The 16290-nt window shown below is 30.9% G+C and overlaps 1 long non-coding RNA gene across 1 annotated transcript; it reads left to right on the top strand.

Moving 5' to 3' along the window:
• Window positions 1–14775: 14775 nt before the first annotated feature.
• Window positions 14776–16023, top strand: LOC145951760 (uncharacterized). Its single transcript, XR_014429677.1, has 2 exons — window positions 14776–15504; window positions 15617–16023. It is a non-coding gene; the product is annotated as an uncharacterized LOC145951760 (long non-coding RNA).
• The last annotated feature ends 267 nt before the right edge of the window (window positions 16024–16290 follow it).

The following is a 16290-nucleotide window of genomic DNA, read 5'->3' as shown; positions in this document are numbered from 1 at the left end:
AATTTCTTACTTTGAAATTAAATAAATGAATGCAGAAAGTCGATGGTAGCTAGAATTATAATAATATTTATAAAAAAAAATCAAGTACATTTAATATAAAATAATTAAGTTACAATTAACATATACAGACATATATAGTATTACAAAATATAAGTTATCATTTGTTTAGTTTCATAATATAATATTATTTATTTAGTGTATTTTTTTCTTCTTCTCACATTTAAGTTATATATAATAATTTTTTCACATATATTTTTAATAATTTAAATGTTTTAGTTGTTATCATGAATGGTGTCAAAACATTTAGTGAGTTTAAAACTCATAAACATGTTTTTTTTTCTTTCAAAATTCATGAACTAAAGTTCAAGGAAAATATATCACTAATAACATTTTTCTCTAAAAAAGAAATTGTTAACCCAAATGATTTCATACTTATATTCTTTAATTAAATACTATAATTTAATTTCTAGTTAAATTATTCACTTTACTAAAATAAAATAAATTTTACAATTCTACAATGGCCTTGCTTGCATATGGAGTATGGACCCTGTGATAAAATAGATATGTGGGGAAACATATATAATCAAAGTAAATTAATGCTACAGAAGCACAGAATTCAACTTGAATTAATTTAGTAGAATGGACACTGAGTCTATTCCACGCATCCAATAAGGACAGAGTCATTAAGTATTCTGGTGAGAGCTTAATACTAGTAATTAAGTGACAGCAGATTAATTTGGAATATATATACAACACCACTTCCTCTTTATTCATATATATTGGAGAATATTAAACCTTGTAGGTGCTGAAAATGAAGAAAAAGTTTACTGCACCCTCGCATTTCAAAGGGTTTTGGTTGGTACCTTTTATATGTGGACCAATAATTTAAAGACATTTCATTTAAGTGTGCCATGTCAAGTTAAATTTGAAATTATAAAATTTTGTTATTAAGTCCTTTTTATTTTAAGCTGAAGTCCAAGTGGTCTACCATGTACTATGAATCTTTACCATTAGATGCATCTAATCTAATAGCTTATTATATACACTAAATTTTCAAATTTTTTTATTAAAATAATTTTAAAAAAAATAATTTACCCAAAAAAATTCTATTTACGCAACTTCTACACTTTGGTTTTCAGGTTCAGAACGGGCCATTCCAGATGAAAAAACAATACATGAAGAATAGACATAAACAGTCCGTTCCAAATCCAGAACGTCCCGTTCCAAATCCAGAACGGCCTGTTCCAGATTCAGAAATAAGACATGTCCAGTTAAACCAGAACGGGTCGTTCTGAAATCAGAACGACTCGTTCCAGATTCAGAAATAAGACATGTCCAGTTAAACCAGAACGGACCGTTCTGAAATCGGAACGACCGGTTCCAGATTCAGAAATAAGACATTTCTAGTTAAAACCCTAGGCCCACCATACCCATTGGCCTCACTAAGCTCTAAAGCAATTAAAAGCCCAAAGGCCCATGAAGCCCAAAATTAGGCTCAATAAGCTTAAAACCCAAAAAGTCTTATACTAAGAAGAACCCTAGGCCACCAAACCCATTGGGCTCACTAAGCTCTGAAGCAATCAAAAGCCCAATGGCCCATAAAGCCCAAAATTAGGCCCAATAAGCTTAAAACCCAAAAAAATCTTATACTAAGGTCCATAATACAAGACCAAACAAGATAAACTCCTATATTACCAAATATACTACCCATTAGGCTCACTACGCTCTGAAGCAATCAAAAGCCCAAAGGCCCATGAAGCCCAAAATTAGGCCCAATAAGTTTAAAACCCAAAAAGTCTTATACTAAGGAGAACCCTAAGCCCACCAAACCCATTGGGCTCACTAAGCTCTGAAGCAATCAAAAGCCCAAAGGCTCACGAAGCCCAAAATTAGGCCCAATAAACTTAAAACCCAAAAAGTCTTATAATAAGGCCCATAATACAAGACCAAACAATATAAAATCCTATACTACCAAATATATGAGAAAGGTGGTCATCCATGTAAAGTCCAAGTAAAGAGAATCCTAGGCCCACCAAACCAATTAGACTCATTAAGCTCTGAAGCAATCAAAAGGTCAAAGGCCCATGAAGCCCAAATTTAGGCCCAATAAGCTTAAAACTCAAAAAGTCTTATACTAAGGCCCATAATACAAGACCAAACAATATAAACTCCTATATTACCAAATATATTATCCATTGGGCTCACTAAGCTCTGAAGCAATAAAAAATCCAAAGGCCCATGAAGCCCAAAATTAGGCCCAATAAGCTTAAAACCCAAAAAGTCTTATACTAAGGCCCATAATACAAGACCAAACAATATAAACTCTTATATTATCAAATATACTACCCATTGGGCTCACTAAGTTTTGAAGCAATCAAAAGCCCAAAGGCCCATGAAGCCCAAAATTAGGCGCAATAAACTTAAAACCCAAAAAGTCTTATAGTAAAGACAATCCTAGGCCCACCAAACCCATTGGGCTCACTAAGCTTTGAAGCAATCAAAAGCCCAAAGGCCCATGAAGCCCAAAATTAGGCTCAATAAGCTTAAAACCCAAAAAGTCTTATACTAAGGCCCATAATACAAGACCAAACAATATAAACTCCTATACTACCAAATATATGAGAATGGTGGCCATCCATGTAAAGTCCAAGTAAAGAGAACCCTAGGCCCACCAAACCCATTAGGCTCACTAATCTCTGAAGCAATCAAAAGCCCAAAGGCCCATGAAGCCCAAAATTAGGCGCAATAAGCTTAAAACCCAAAAGGTCTTATACTAAGGAGAACCCTAGGCCCACCAAACCCATTGGGCTCACTAAGCTCTGAAGCAATCAAAAGCCCAAAGGCCCATGAAGCCCAAACTTAGGCCCAATAAGCTTAAAACCCAAAAAGTCTTATACTAAGGCCCATAATACAAGACCAAACAATATAAACTCCTATACTACCAAATATATGAGAATGGTGGCCATCCATGTAAAGTCCAAGTAAAGAGAACCATAGGCCAATCAAACCCATTAGGCTCACTAATCTCTGAAGCAATCAAAAGCCCAAAGGCCCATGAAGCCCAAAATTAGGCGCAATAAGCTTAAAACCCAAAAGGTCTTATACTAAGGAGAACCCTAGGCCCACCAAACCCATTGGGCTCACTAAGATCTGAAGCAATCAAAAGCCCAAAGGCCCATGAAGCCCAAACTTAGGCCCAATAAACTTAAAACCCAAAAAGTCTTATACTAAGCCCCATAATACAAGACCAAACAATATAAACTCCTATACTACCAAATATATCAGAATGGTGGCCATCCATGTAAAGTCCAAGTAGAGAGAACCCTAGGCCCACCAAACCCATTAGGCTCACTAATCTCTGAAGCAATCAAAAGCCCAAAGGCCCATGAAGCCCAAAATTAGGCGCAATAAGCTTAAAACCCAAAAGGTTTTATACTAAGGAGAACCCTAGGCCCACCAAATCCATTGGGTTCACTAAGCTCTGAAGCAATCAAAAGCCCAAAGGCCCATGAAGCCCAAACTTAGGCCCAATAAGCTTAAAACCCAAAAAGTCTTATACTAAGGCCCATAATACAAGACCAAACAATATAAACTCCTATACTACCAAATATATGAGAATGGTGGCCATCCATGTAAAGTCCAAGTAAAAAGAACCCTAGGCCCACCAAACCCATTGGGCTTACTAAGCTCTAAAGCAATCAAAAGCCCAAAGGCCCATGAAGCCCAAAATTAGGCGCAATAAGCTTAAAACCCAAAAAGTCTTATACTAAGGAGAACCCTAGGCCCACCAAACCCATTGGGCTCACTAAGCTCTGAAGTAATCAAAAGCCCAAAGGCCCATGAAGCCCAAAATTAGGCCCAATAAGCTTAAAACCCAAAAAGTCTTATACTAAGGCCCATAATACAAGACCAAACAATATAAACTCCTATACTACCAAATATATGAGAAAGGTGGTCATCCATGTAAAGCCCAATTAAAGAGAACCTTAGGCCCACCAAACCCATTGGGCTCACTAAGCTCTGAAGTAATCAAAAGCCCAAAGACCCATGAAGCCCAAAACTAGGCCCAATAAACTTAAAAACCCAAAAAGTCTTATACTAAGGCCCATAATACAATACCAACCACAATATAAACTCCTATACTACCAAATATATGAGAAAGGGTGTCAAGATGTATCTACTTATCTAGATGTATCTGCTTGTCAATGCTTCATCAATTAAGAAATACACAATTAAATGTGTTTAGGGTTTAAGATTTAGTATTTATGTTGATTTGTGATAATAGTCGTAACACAGATAGAAAATAGATAGAATTGGTCATGTACCATTGCATGTATTCTTGTATGTGAAATAATGGACCTTGCATTGGATGACCCATCTATGTGTGCTCACGTTTATTTCCATATGTTGACCTATCTGTCCAGAACGGCCCGTTCCGAAATCAAAACGGTCCGTTCTGGTTTAACTGGTGATGTGTTTTTTTGAATCTGGAACGGGTCGTTTTGAAATCGGAACGGGCCGTTCTGATTTCGGAACGGGCCGTTCTGATTCATTCGTCATGTGTTATTTTTTCGTCCGGAACGGCCCGTTCTGATCTATTTTTCATGTGTTATTATTTCATCGGGAACGAGCCGTTCTTGTTTCAGAACGGCCCGTTCCGCTAGTCAATAGTTGTTTCATCAATGCATTGGAACATGTGATTTTTGGTAATTTTTTTTTAAAATAATTATTTCAATAAAAAATTCAGAAACTTTAATCTTGTGTGATAGGGTATATGATATACTATTTGTATAAGTGGTCCATCCAAAAATTTACCAAACATTGAGGACTATTTTACCATTTCTAAAAATTTGTTATTCATTTAAGTGACTTGGCTTACTTGACCATTATAATTATGCCACATAAGAAAGGTTCCAAAACCCTCCAAAATGCAAAGGTACGGGAGAGTCTCTCGAAAATGAAAGGTTCATGATAACTACTTACTGACACGTGTTTCATGAATTAATCCATAAATTTCATGAATTAATCCATAAATGATTAACTTAGTCAGTAATTTTGAATTTGAATATAAAACTGTGTTAGATATTAGATGAAGAATTTTGTTATTTATAATAGTTTTATTCAATTCAAACAAAAAAAATCCATGTTATTTTAAAGAAAATATAGAATAACTTGACTTTTCATACGAATTTTGTTCCAAAATTCATGATAGACACCTAATTCTTAATTGTATGGTAGAGATCAGGCATGGGAAGTGACAATAACATATGCAATGGAAGCATTGAACAGTGAATAATCAAACATTTATCCTACGTACGTGGCAGTCATTATATTGTTAACATTTTATTTTAATTTTCTTTCTAGCTAGATGAATGATGGTGGGAAGAGAGGAACATGTTTGAGGAAATATTACTAAAATCAATTTTCTCATCAAATATAATAGTTATTATAATGGAAAAATCCTTATATACTAACATTAATCACTACAAAATATATTATATATAGTGATATACAAACATATTATATATAGTGATAAAACAAGATACAATATTCATAGGCATATATTTATTTGACATATAATTATATATAATTTTAGTATTAATTTTAAATAAAATTTAATAACATATTTTATGTATCACTATAACATATGTATATCTGCACTTTTTAACAATATACCAACATATATTATATTTATTACATAAATAAAAATAATCTTTAGTAACACCTATTATATTATTATAAGATGTGTATTATTATATAGTAATTTTCTTGTAGTAAATTTAAATATATATCTTAGTCATGCTTCATAATTAATTTATTAAAATCAATTCTATTCACCTTTAGAAAAGTTAGGCCTACAATTGATTGGGTCAACGAATCCAATAATTGAGTAGAGTAAAGTGCTGCTATAGTGATAAATGTTAACTAAGCTTTTATTTTTTATTTTTTTTTTCTGAATAGTATAGCAAAACAAAAATTAAGAAAGATATATGTTGCAATACTTTGGCGGAAAGAATAACAAAAAAGATTGAGATCAACACTTGAACTTGCAAAGCTTTCTCTAATGTCAGAAGGTTGCAATTAGTTTTCATTCTTTATTTGGCTGAGGTTGTTATTAAGCAGGTGGAATAGATCTAAAGATCATTTTTGAAACTAAATGATTAATGCTACACACATTAATAAAACCACGAGTCTTTTTTATTTATATATTTATTTATTTATTTATTAATTATTATTATTATTATACGTAAAGATTAATATGTAAATAAACATTATAAAATATGTTTTTAGTTCTCTAAATGTATAAATAATGTTTTATTCTGTTTTTTTTTTTAATTTTAAAAGTTTTAGCTCTTTTAAATATATAAAACATCAATTTTAATCTCTCAAACATATATAATGTAACATTATTAGTGTCACATGCAACAAAAATTACATGTGACAAATGATAATATATTAAACCATTAATTAGCCATATTGGCATTTTAACTTAACAAAATTTGTTGGGGGACTTAAAAGATCATTCTCAAAAAGAGATGTGAAAAAAATTACAATTAAAGACCAAAATCAAACATTTCCATATTTTAAGGATAAAAAATATATTTAACTTTAATAAGTAATATTTATTAAAAAATATTTATTAAGGAAGTCTAATTCAATTGATTGAGTAGAATATGAGTTGTAATAAATTTCCTTGGTACTATGTTTGATTCCATAAATGAAAAAATAAAAAGAATTTATCTTATTTCCCCCCTCTCATGATTAGTGCAATAATTATATATTTTGTGGCATCATCATATGACAGTAGAGATTGAAAAGGTATAAGATCATGTTTGTAGCAGATTAATTTTTTCACTTCCAACAGTTTGCAAAATAAGCTATATGTTTAGAACAACACTTTAAATTTACATTTTTTTTTTGAAAAATAAGTTGTTGTTAAGAATCTAAAAATTTGAATTGAAGCTTATGATTATTTTTCAATAATTTTTTTTCCTTTAAACTAATTCACTACATATAAAAAAAATTATTCCAAAAAATTAAACATCTTAAAATCATTTTTTAACAAATATATCTAAACAAAATTTCATTCTAATCATGATCAGTTATAATTATAACTAATTATTTATACAATCAATTATTAAAATAATATAATTTTCATAACTTTTTCAAATACACTTCAAAGGACTTGCAACACAAACTACATAATGCCTGATCTAGCTCGTTCATTAATATTTACAAAAGTCAAGCTTAAGTTTTTTAAAAAGTTTGTTCAATTAAAAAACCCAAAAAAAAGGCCATAAAGAAAAGACTACTAAGGGATGGCCCAATTAGGATAAAATTGAGGCAGATGATAAACACACCTCCACTCTCGTATAAACACACCCCCTTTTTAAAAAAAATATATATAAAATGTCTAAATTACCCTTAAAAAAAATAAAATTCCTAAATTTACACCCCCTTCCCCGCACCTCCGTTCTCCGCACCCCTTCCCCGCACCCCCCTTCCCCTCACCCCCCCTCTTTTCTTTGCTTTGTTCAATAGAGTCTTACCAAACAAGACTGACTTCTGACCAACCCGCGAAGGGTTGTGAAGTTGGACCAGGTATGAAGAATGAATCTATATCTGTGTACGGTACGGAAGTTGCTGGTCGGCGGCCGCTCAACTGTTCGAGCGCAATACAGTGGTGGTTGGTTCCGATTCGACAAGGGTAGAATGCCTGGTCGAAGGTCCAGTACAGTAGGTAGCAGGCGTGTTCGTTTTGGCTCCCGAGCGAGAACGATAAATAGGCACTGCACCATTCTTGCTGCTATGTACGTGAACCTTGACTTGAGATTCATCCAATGGAACCCACACTCAAAGGAGGACCACAAGCTCGGGGCTCGACGAAACAGAAAATATCAGCATTAAGAAAATTATTGGGGTTAGCAGCCTCATGCGACGGATTTTCTGGTCCTCGAGGTCGAGAGCGGCGTCGTGGTGGTGGTAGTGGTGGTGGTGCGGGGAAGGGGGTGCGGGGAACGGGGTGCGAAGAAGGAAGTGTAAATTTAAGAATTTCATTTTTTTAAGGGTAATTTAGACATTTTATATATTTTTTTTAAAAAGGGGGTGTGTTTATACGAGAGTGGAAGTGTGTTTATCATCTGCCTAAAATTGATATCATATGGAAGCAAAAAACTATTGGGCTTTAATGTATTGGGCTTTAATATATTTGGCCTGCACCCAGATTCAACAAAATGCACCGTTGTACAAATGAGCCGTGTCAACGCTCTTCTAGTTACGATTTACGAGTAACTATGTGTTTCGATCAACATTTTCATGCAACAATTCATATTTTCTTGCATCAAGATGTGAAAATTTGGATTAATTTACGCGAGTCTATAACGTATGTTCAAACACATTATAAATCTTTTTTGAAAAATAGAAACCACGATACAAATTGAATAATTTAAATTTACCATGTCCTCGCTCTTGTTTTTTTTTTTTTTTTTTTAAATGGGAAGATCTACAAGTAAAATTAAGTTTTCATTTATGCATCAAGTAAAGTTTTTCATTATTATTCAAATGCAATCAAGCTCTCAGCCAATTCTCGTTAAATATCTCCATCCATTGAATAAATACTTTTAATAATTAACAAATGTAGATTAGTGTTATTCACGTTAAAGTTTAGTAAAAATAAGCATGCGTAAATTCTTTAGACTAGCCATTATAGGTAGAAATCATGGTGTTGAATAAGTCTCGATTAACCTCTATATGTCATATAGTTGAATGTTATTAATTCACTTTTTAAAATGAAAATTTTGAATACGTGTTATGTAAAGATTGATCGAGACCAGAGATATGTAGTGATCTTAAATTAAGATGGTAAAATGGATCAATCTGATCCGTTTAGACTTGGTTTATCATTAGTCCATTAAAAATAAGTTGAGTTGGGTTGGCCTATTAGAAGAAAATAAGCCACAAACTCTAGCTTGTCCTACATAAGGGCAAGCTGGCAGATTAGCTCGTCAGCTTGCAAAAAAAAAAGTTTGTATATCTATTTTGAATTACTTTTTTAACATATTTTTTTCTCAATATCTAAAGAATTTACATAAATCAATGTATCTAAATAATAAAAAAATCTTGATCCACAACTGATTTGATTTTATTTGTTTTATAACAAAATAAATATGTAATTAACTAATTATAATAATATTCATAACTCTTATAACAAATTTATTACATAACAAATCTCAAATTACATATAATAAAATAAATTAAATACATAATAAATTTATTGTAATTACAAATTATACACAAAATAAATATGAAGTAACTTAATTAAATTTACGGTAAACATAATAAATAAACAAAAAAATAGTTAACCTAAGTCTGTCATTTGGCCCGACAGGCTAACAAGCTAGGTGAGGTGGGCAAGTGGGCTGATGAGCCAAAATACCTAGTTTGACCCACCAATTTTTTACGTGCTAGTAGGTCAATTTGCAAGCTGTAATTTGTTTTGCCACCCCTATCTTAAACTAGTTAATAATTTATTTATTATAAGTATGAGTGAAGATTCTTTATCTCCCTTAGTTGCTTAAAAAAGGCCATAATGATAGGAATTTGTTACAAATTGAATCATGTAGTGTATGTTTTGATGTAAGTTGAGAAAGCTTAAAAGTACTTTTAAGCTCAAAGTAATAAAAAAAAGGAGGAATATGAGTTTATGATATCCCTTGTATGTAATTAGATCTTCATTCTCTCTTATTATCAACCATTAGATGACACCCTAGCAACTTGATCATTTCTCTTCCTTTTTTCTTTGTTTTGTATTTTTAATGAAACTAAGGGTGACATTATTGGACCATCAAGTTTAGGGTTTTGTAACAAAATGGGATTGGATGTTACTACTTCTTGAACAACATGACCACCTTCTTCAACTCACATTGTGATTAAAGATGACAAGTAGGTGAATTGATGTCATGAGCTAAGGTGTGAAAATTATGTGGATTTGATTCAATCCAAAAATTTTATCGACTATAAACTTTTGAGTGAACTTAGCTCATTAGGCTTATATTTTTGAAACCCAACCTAACATATCAAGCTCAGCTAAATTGGCCCAATTTTTTTCAAGCTTATAATAATTCTAGAGTTCAATCCAACCTTTTTAATAAGCTATTTGAGTTTGCTCATTGAGTTAAACCTATTTTACCATTTTTAATTATGCTGCATCTTGTGATTTTGATTTCATCAAATACCCTTTTAACATTAAAATGTCCTCAAAATTATAGACAATGAGAAAAAATTTAATAATAAAAATCTCATGAATGACTCATCATTTTTCATTATATTTCACCCTCACTTTTACAAATAAAAAAATGATTGAATATTTTTTTTTTCTTATCTTTTTTTTTATTTTATTTTTTTTATAAATTTTGTCCATCACCACCCATATAAAATCCGCTATAACTTTCATTATCATCGATTAGTTTTGAATACTTTATCATTAATTTTAAGATTTTAGAACTAAACTTTATAATTTCATGTAAAATCTTTATTTCATCTTTTGAAATCACTTGGTAGTCTGTCAACGATGCCAAAAATCATAATAGAGAAAATTTTAATCTTTATTTCATGTGAAATATTTATTTTATCTTTTAAAATCACTTGGTATTCTTTTAAGTACTTAATATTGAGATTAACAAAACCATTTATTTATTAAAACATTGCAATGATTAAAACATCTTTTTTGACCTTTAATAATAAAGCAGACTTTGTGAGCATCAACAACACATGAAGTCAAGCAATTCAATCATAATCCCACGTGTATTTCACGTGGGGCTCTTGAACTGAAGAGCTAGTTACGACATTCATTCATAGACTCAAGTCACGTGGGAATACATTGTTAGTTTCTTTCTCTTTTACAGAAAACAATATAGGAGCCAATATTTAAAGGTGTCGACTAACATGGACTTGTTGAATTTGTTCATGATGTAAATTTTAACACACAAATAAATACATATTTATCCCTTAACCCTTTTATGAGAAGATTTATCCCCTAATCTTAACTAAATAAATCTATAATAAGAATATACCTTCAATTTTTATTATAAGACAATTTTAAAAAATGATAATTCTTTTTATAAGATATTTTATAATTTTTTTTTTGTAAAGTATTAATTTTTTTGTTATCTTAATTGTGAGTATATGTTTTTATTAAATAATAAAAAAATTGAAATAATAAATATTCTTTCTCACATCTTGAATTCCCCAATTATAATTTATTAATACATAAAATTTGATAAAAAAATAATATTTATACTCTCATAATAGATAAAATTAATATATTATAATTTATAATAATATAAAAAGACGATACATTCTTTTGATGTCCACTTTTAGAAAATCACCTATATTCTTATTTTATATTATAATTTTTAATCTACTAATATATATACTAAAGATGAAATAGGAAAAGATATGTATGAAAAAAATTGTTCATCCATATTTTTTAGTAAAAAAAAACTGCTCATCCATTTAAAAACAATTATCCACCTTTCATTTTTCTATGAAGACAAAGAGTGCCTCTTTTCTTAATATTTATTTTTATAAAATCAATAAAATGAACTGAAATAACAACTTATATTAGGGTATATAATTATATTATAACTATTTTATATTAAAGATATGAGGGAGTAATAATTTGAGAATGTAAGGGCCAGAATGCTTTGGGCTACTATACATGAACATGACAAGGTAGAGTGCAATTAGGGCTTGGAAGGAAAGATCTGCATCATGTTTAGTTGGTGATGGGTCAGTTATGGAGAAGGACACATGAAGGGCCTTTTTATCATTAATGATTTCAAGTTGAAGTTTAGCTAGATCCATTGAACCAAAACAACAGAACAAAAGAAATTAAAAGTATTTATTACAAATTTTAAATATAAAATACTTATTACAAATTATAATTATGATTATAATACAACTTATTTATTTTAAAATTTAATTTTATGTACAAATATTAAGAATTTAAAATTACTAAAAAATTAACATAATAAATTAAATATTACATGTGTAAATAATCAATTAAATATGACCACTAATTTAAGCTCATTTCTTTTAAATTAAGTTTGTGATTAAAATTTCAATGACACAAGTTAGTAACTTTTATTTTGGGTCAATATTGTAATTTTTAAAATAAAAAGTTTAGATTTGGACAAAGTATGACCTCATACAAGATCGGAATCAATCACCAATCTCTTTGACGATTTTCAATAAGATTATGGATCACTTACTCCATCTCCAGCCAATTGCCTTCTATTAAAAACAATCATATTCAAATTGAGTAGAGTTTATTACTTTTTTTTTTGTGAGAGAAGACTTAATTATCTATAAACAGTTGCAAATTAATATTATTTTCACTTAAATCTTGATAATTTTAATGATTGAATACACAATTCTTTTTGGATCTCTCTCTTGTTCCATTGCTATTTTTGTGGAATTGTACAACTAAAAAAAAAAAAATCAACTTCACCAATTTCTATTGGATTCCTCATTTTCTTCTCAAATTTTTGTCTCTTTCACCATGTGTAGTTGGACTTCATGGTTTCGAAACAAGGAATCTCACTACCTTATGTATAATTTAAACTCTTATTGCTAATTAAGTCCATTTATTTAAAGCAAGTTCATTATATATTTTTGATTTAAATGGTATGGGTGTAAAAATGTGAATGTAAAATCCTACATTGGATAAAGATAAGCATGAACTTATTTGGATACAATTTAAAAAGAATTTTAAAAGGTCCACTACTGAAAATAAGTAGTATTTTCTAATAGAAAATCTCTTAAAAGTCCTTATGGGCTTGTATCCAAACATGCACTATATTGAGTAACATATAAGTGAAATAACTCAAAAACCTAATGTCTTAATGATTTTTTTTTATTATTAAGATGTGTTGAATGCAATTATGTGGTTAGGGAACAAGAAACCCTAACACCTTGTGTATAATTTGAACTCTTATTGCTAATTAAGTTCATTTCTTTAAAGTTGCTTCATTTTTTCAAGTTTAGTGGTGTTGATGTACAAATTTGAATAATCTCACATTGGATAGAAATGGTTATGTTGAGTAAATATAAGTAAGAATGACCTATACATTAAGGTTTTTAGAATAAGATGTTGTGTCGAGTTCCCTTGTGTGGTTTGCTCATGATCCACTAATGAAGTTCTCCTTGATGTTAACGCTTTTCATATTCCAACCAAATGGTATTAGAGTCGAAGGTTTGACTAGGTGACTGACTTAAATAAGTATTAGGCAATGGAAGGTGATGAATGCAAGTATGAGATCCATTTTGCCAAAAATATTTATATATACAAGTGTAAATGAGAACTTCCACATTAGATAGAGATGGGTAAGTTAAGTAACAAAAATCTATTAACACCTAATGCCTTAGGGTGTGTATGTTGAGTAATATATAAGTGAGAAAGATCCATAAACTAAATGCCTTAAGGTTTTTGGTTAAGATATAGTATCAAGTTCACCTGTGTATATGAGTGTGCAAAAAGTCCAAACCGATTTGAAATGATCCAAAACTGATATGATCCAAATTATAAAATCCGATCCATTTTGAGAAAAAATCGAACTGATTTATTTTGCAAAAAAGGTTTGGTTGATCAAATCCATTTTTACAAAGTGAATCAATTTGGTTCATTTCATTTTTTGAAATAACCGATCCATATGTCAATAAAAAATAGATAACTAAATTATACCAAATCTATCCAATTTAAAAAAAAATTAAACCATTTTTTTAAGAAATAAAATCGATTCACTTTATAAAAAATGGATTGGTTAATTGATCCACTTAATAAAAATGGATTAGTTTGAATCATTTCAAGATTTTCAAAAAATTCGATCCATGAACAACTCTACTTATGTGATTTGCTCATGATCCATTAGTAAAGTTTGCCTCATATATATTAACCCCCTTGTATTCTTAACAAATGGCTACATGACATATCACTTATGTAGTTAATTTCTGATTTCTCCATTAGTAAAGTTCCCCTCACATTAACCCCCTTGTATTCCTAACAAATGACTACATGACATATCACTTATGTAGTTAATTTCTGATTTCTCTTAGTAGATGAAAAATTAGAATACATATTGAATTTGGAACAAAACAACATAATTGTAGATACTCTTGTAATAAAGATAAACAATTATAAGAACTTAAAATTTTTTTAACATAGTAATTGCATCCCTATAATTGGTACTTTTAAAGAATTAGAGTTTCACACTATTTTTAAAGCACTTTTTTATGTTGATTAAAACATGTCTTTTATGTTGGTTTCCACAATCAACATATATACAAGTGGTTAAGAAAGTTTTAAATTTTTATGTTGGTCAAAGAGCCGACATAGAAAGTGTGTTTTTTTTATGTTAATTATAATGATAATTGATGTAAAAAGTGTTTTCTCTCATTTATTTTTTTCTCTCCACCTTGCCATGTCAAGCAAGTACACAATTAGATCCTCCTCTCTATTGTCGTGTTGGCTAGGCACGCAACTAGGTAATCTCCCTCCAACATTGTTGAAGATCTCAATCTAAACAATTTCAAAGCCAAGAAAGTTGCATATCTCCCTTTGTCGTTAAAGAAGAGATGAAAACAAACAAATGTTAACGCTAAAGAAGCACTTGACATTAGAAAGTTGGTTCTCGTGTTTATTAAGTTGCAATTCAAATGAAGGTTATGAAAGAAGTTACAAGAAAAAATGCAGTTAATATCAATAGAAAATGAAAGGAAAAAAGATGAAATAAAAAGAAAAAATTCTTAACTAGACATGCACAAGAATGAGGAAGAGGAGGACAATGACGACAAAGATAAGTTGGGGACAAACACTACTACAATTTGAATAATCTAAGTTGCTCAATCTAAGATGATTTATTAAAAAAATGATGTAGAATAAGATGCAGTGACATTTTTATAAATAAAATGAACATAATCTATGACGGTTTAGACAATAACCATAGTAGAATATCCAACACGAACATATCTACAATAGTTTATTGTAAAACTGACTTAGATGATAAGTGATCTATGACATTTTTTTTGTGTAAAACTGACTTAGATGGAAACCCAAAATTAATGCGCACACGTTCTCTCTAAGTTCATGCGGGCCTTTCAGTCTCCCACCCACAACCCTCATGTTCTCTCTCAATTCTCTCCACATTCTTGCAAGCTCTCAATGTCTCGTGCAACTGCCGTGTTCTCTCTCAATTCTCACCACATTCTCGCACCCAACCTCTTAGCAATGACCTTTTGAGAAATCTCAACCTCTTGTGAAGAGAACTCTCAACCTCTCGCATGAAACTCTGAGAAGCTAGTGTTTCGTGTGGGTTTGGCAAATGTCTCGCACAGTGTGACTTCTCACAGAAGCGACGATGGCCGGAGGTGTTTTGAACAGGATGGGGCCGAAGAAATGAGGGAGGCCGGAGGTGTTTCCCATTGCAATCGTGAGGGAACAGAAAGGTACTGATGTTGTTTAGGTTAACTGGTTGTCTCATTTAGAGATAGATTGGGCATTGGGACTTATATATTTATACTTAAAGGTTCTTTATTCATGGCTCGTTTTTTTTTACAGGAGCACAATAACTCATGAAAAATTTGAAGAGCTTTGTAAAGACATTTGGAAAAAATCGCATCACGTGTGAAAGAGGTGCTTGATCATTCTGGCCCATTGGAACAAATATATGCAGTGGAGTTGATTGGAGGTGCCACCAGAGTGCCAAATTATAGGTTTGAATAATCTTTTTACCTTTGACAATTCTTTTGGAAGTGTGCACTTAGGGAAGATTGGGATTAGATTTTTTTGTGTTGTATGACAGTTATGCATGTATTCATAAATAGGATGTGTGATAGGCTTCGGACTGGAGCTGATTTGAAGAAGGTAACTCGTTGGTAGGGAAGAGGCTAATGTCATTGTTTTGTATGTGTACTTTAGTTTAATTCTAGAATCCTTTCAATAAAACCTTTTAGTTTGTGTCCAAACTCTTAAATTTAACACAACATGCTAAAATAAAGACATTAAATTGGTAAATCAAGGTCACCTGAAAATTTTTGTGCACCCAAGTAACTAAAGGCTTGAGCATTCTGATTAGACTCTTTATTTTAAGCGGTTCAAATACTTGCACCATTGTTCCTCTATATTTGCATGCACACAATCCAAAGCAATAAGGTTGAACAAGGAATGCCACCAAACAACTGTTATAAACAAAGATTTCATTACTTGGATGCCAAATTGTGTTTTGTTCAGTT

This window comes from Cajanus cajan, chromosome 9 (genome assembly GCF_000230855.2).
Source record: "Cajanus cajan strain Asha chromosome 9, NIPB_CcT2T_4, whole genome shotgun sequence".
Lineage (NCBI taxonomy): Eukaryota > Viridiplantae > Streptophyta > Magnoliopsida > Fabales > Fabaceae > Cajanus > Cajanus cajan.
The sequence above is the reverse complement of the archived record's forward strand: the minus strand, read 5'-3'. Positions and strand labels throughout refer to the sequence as shown.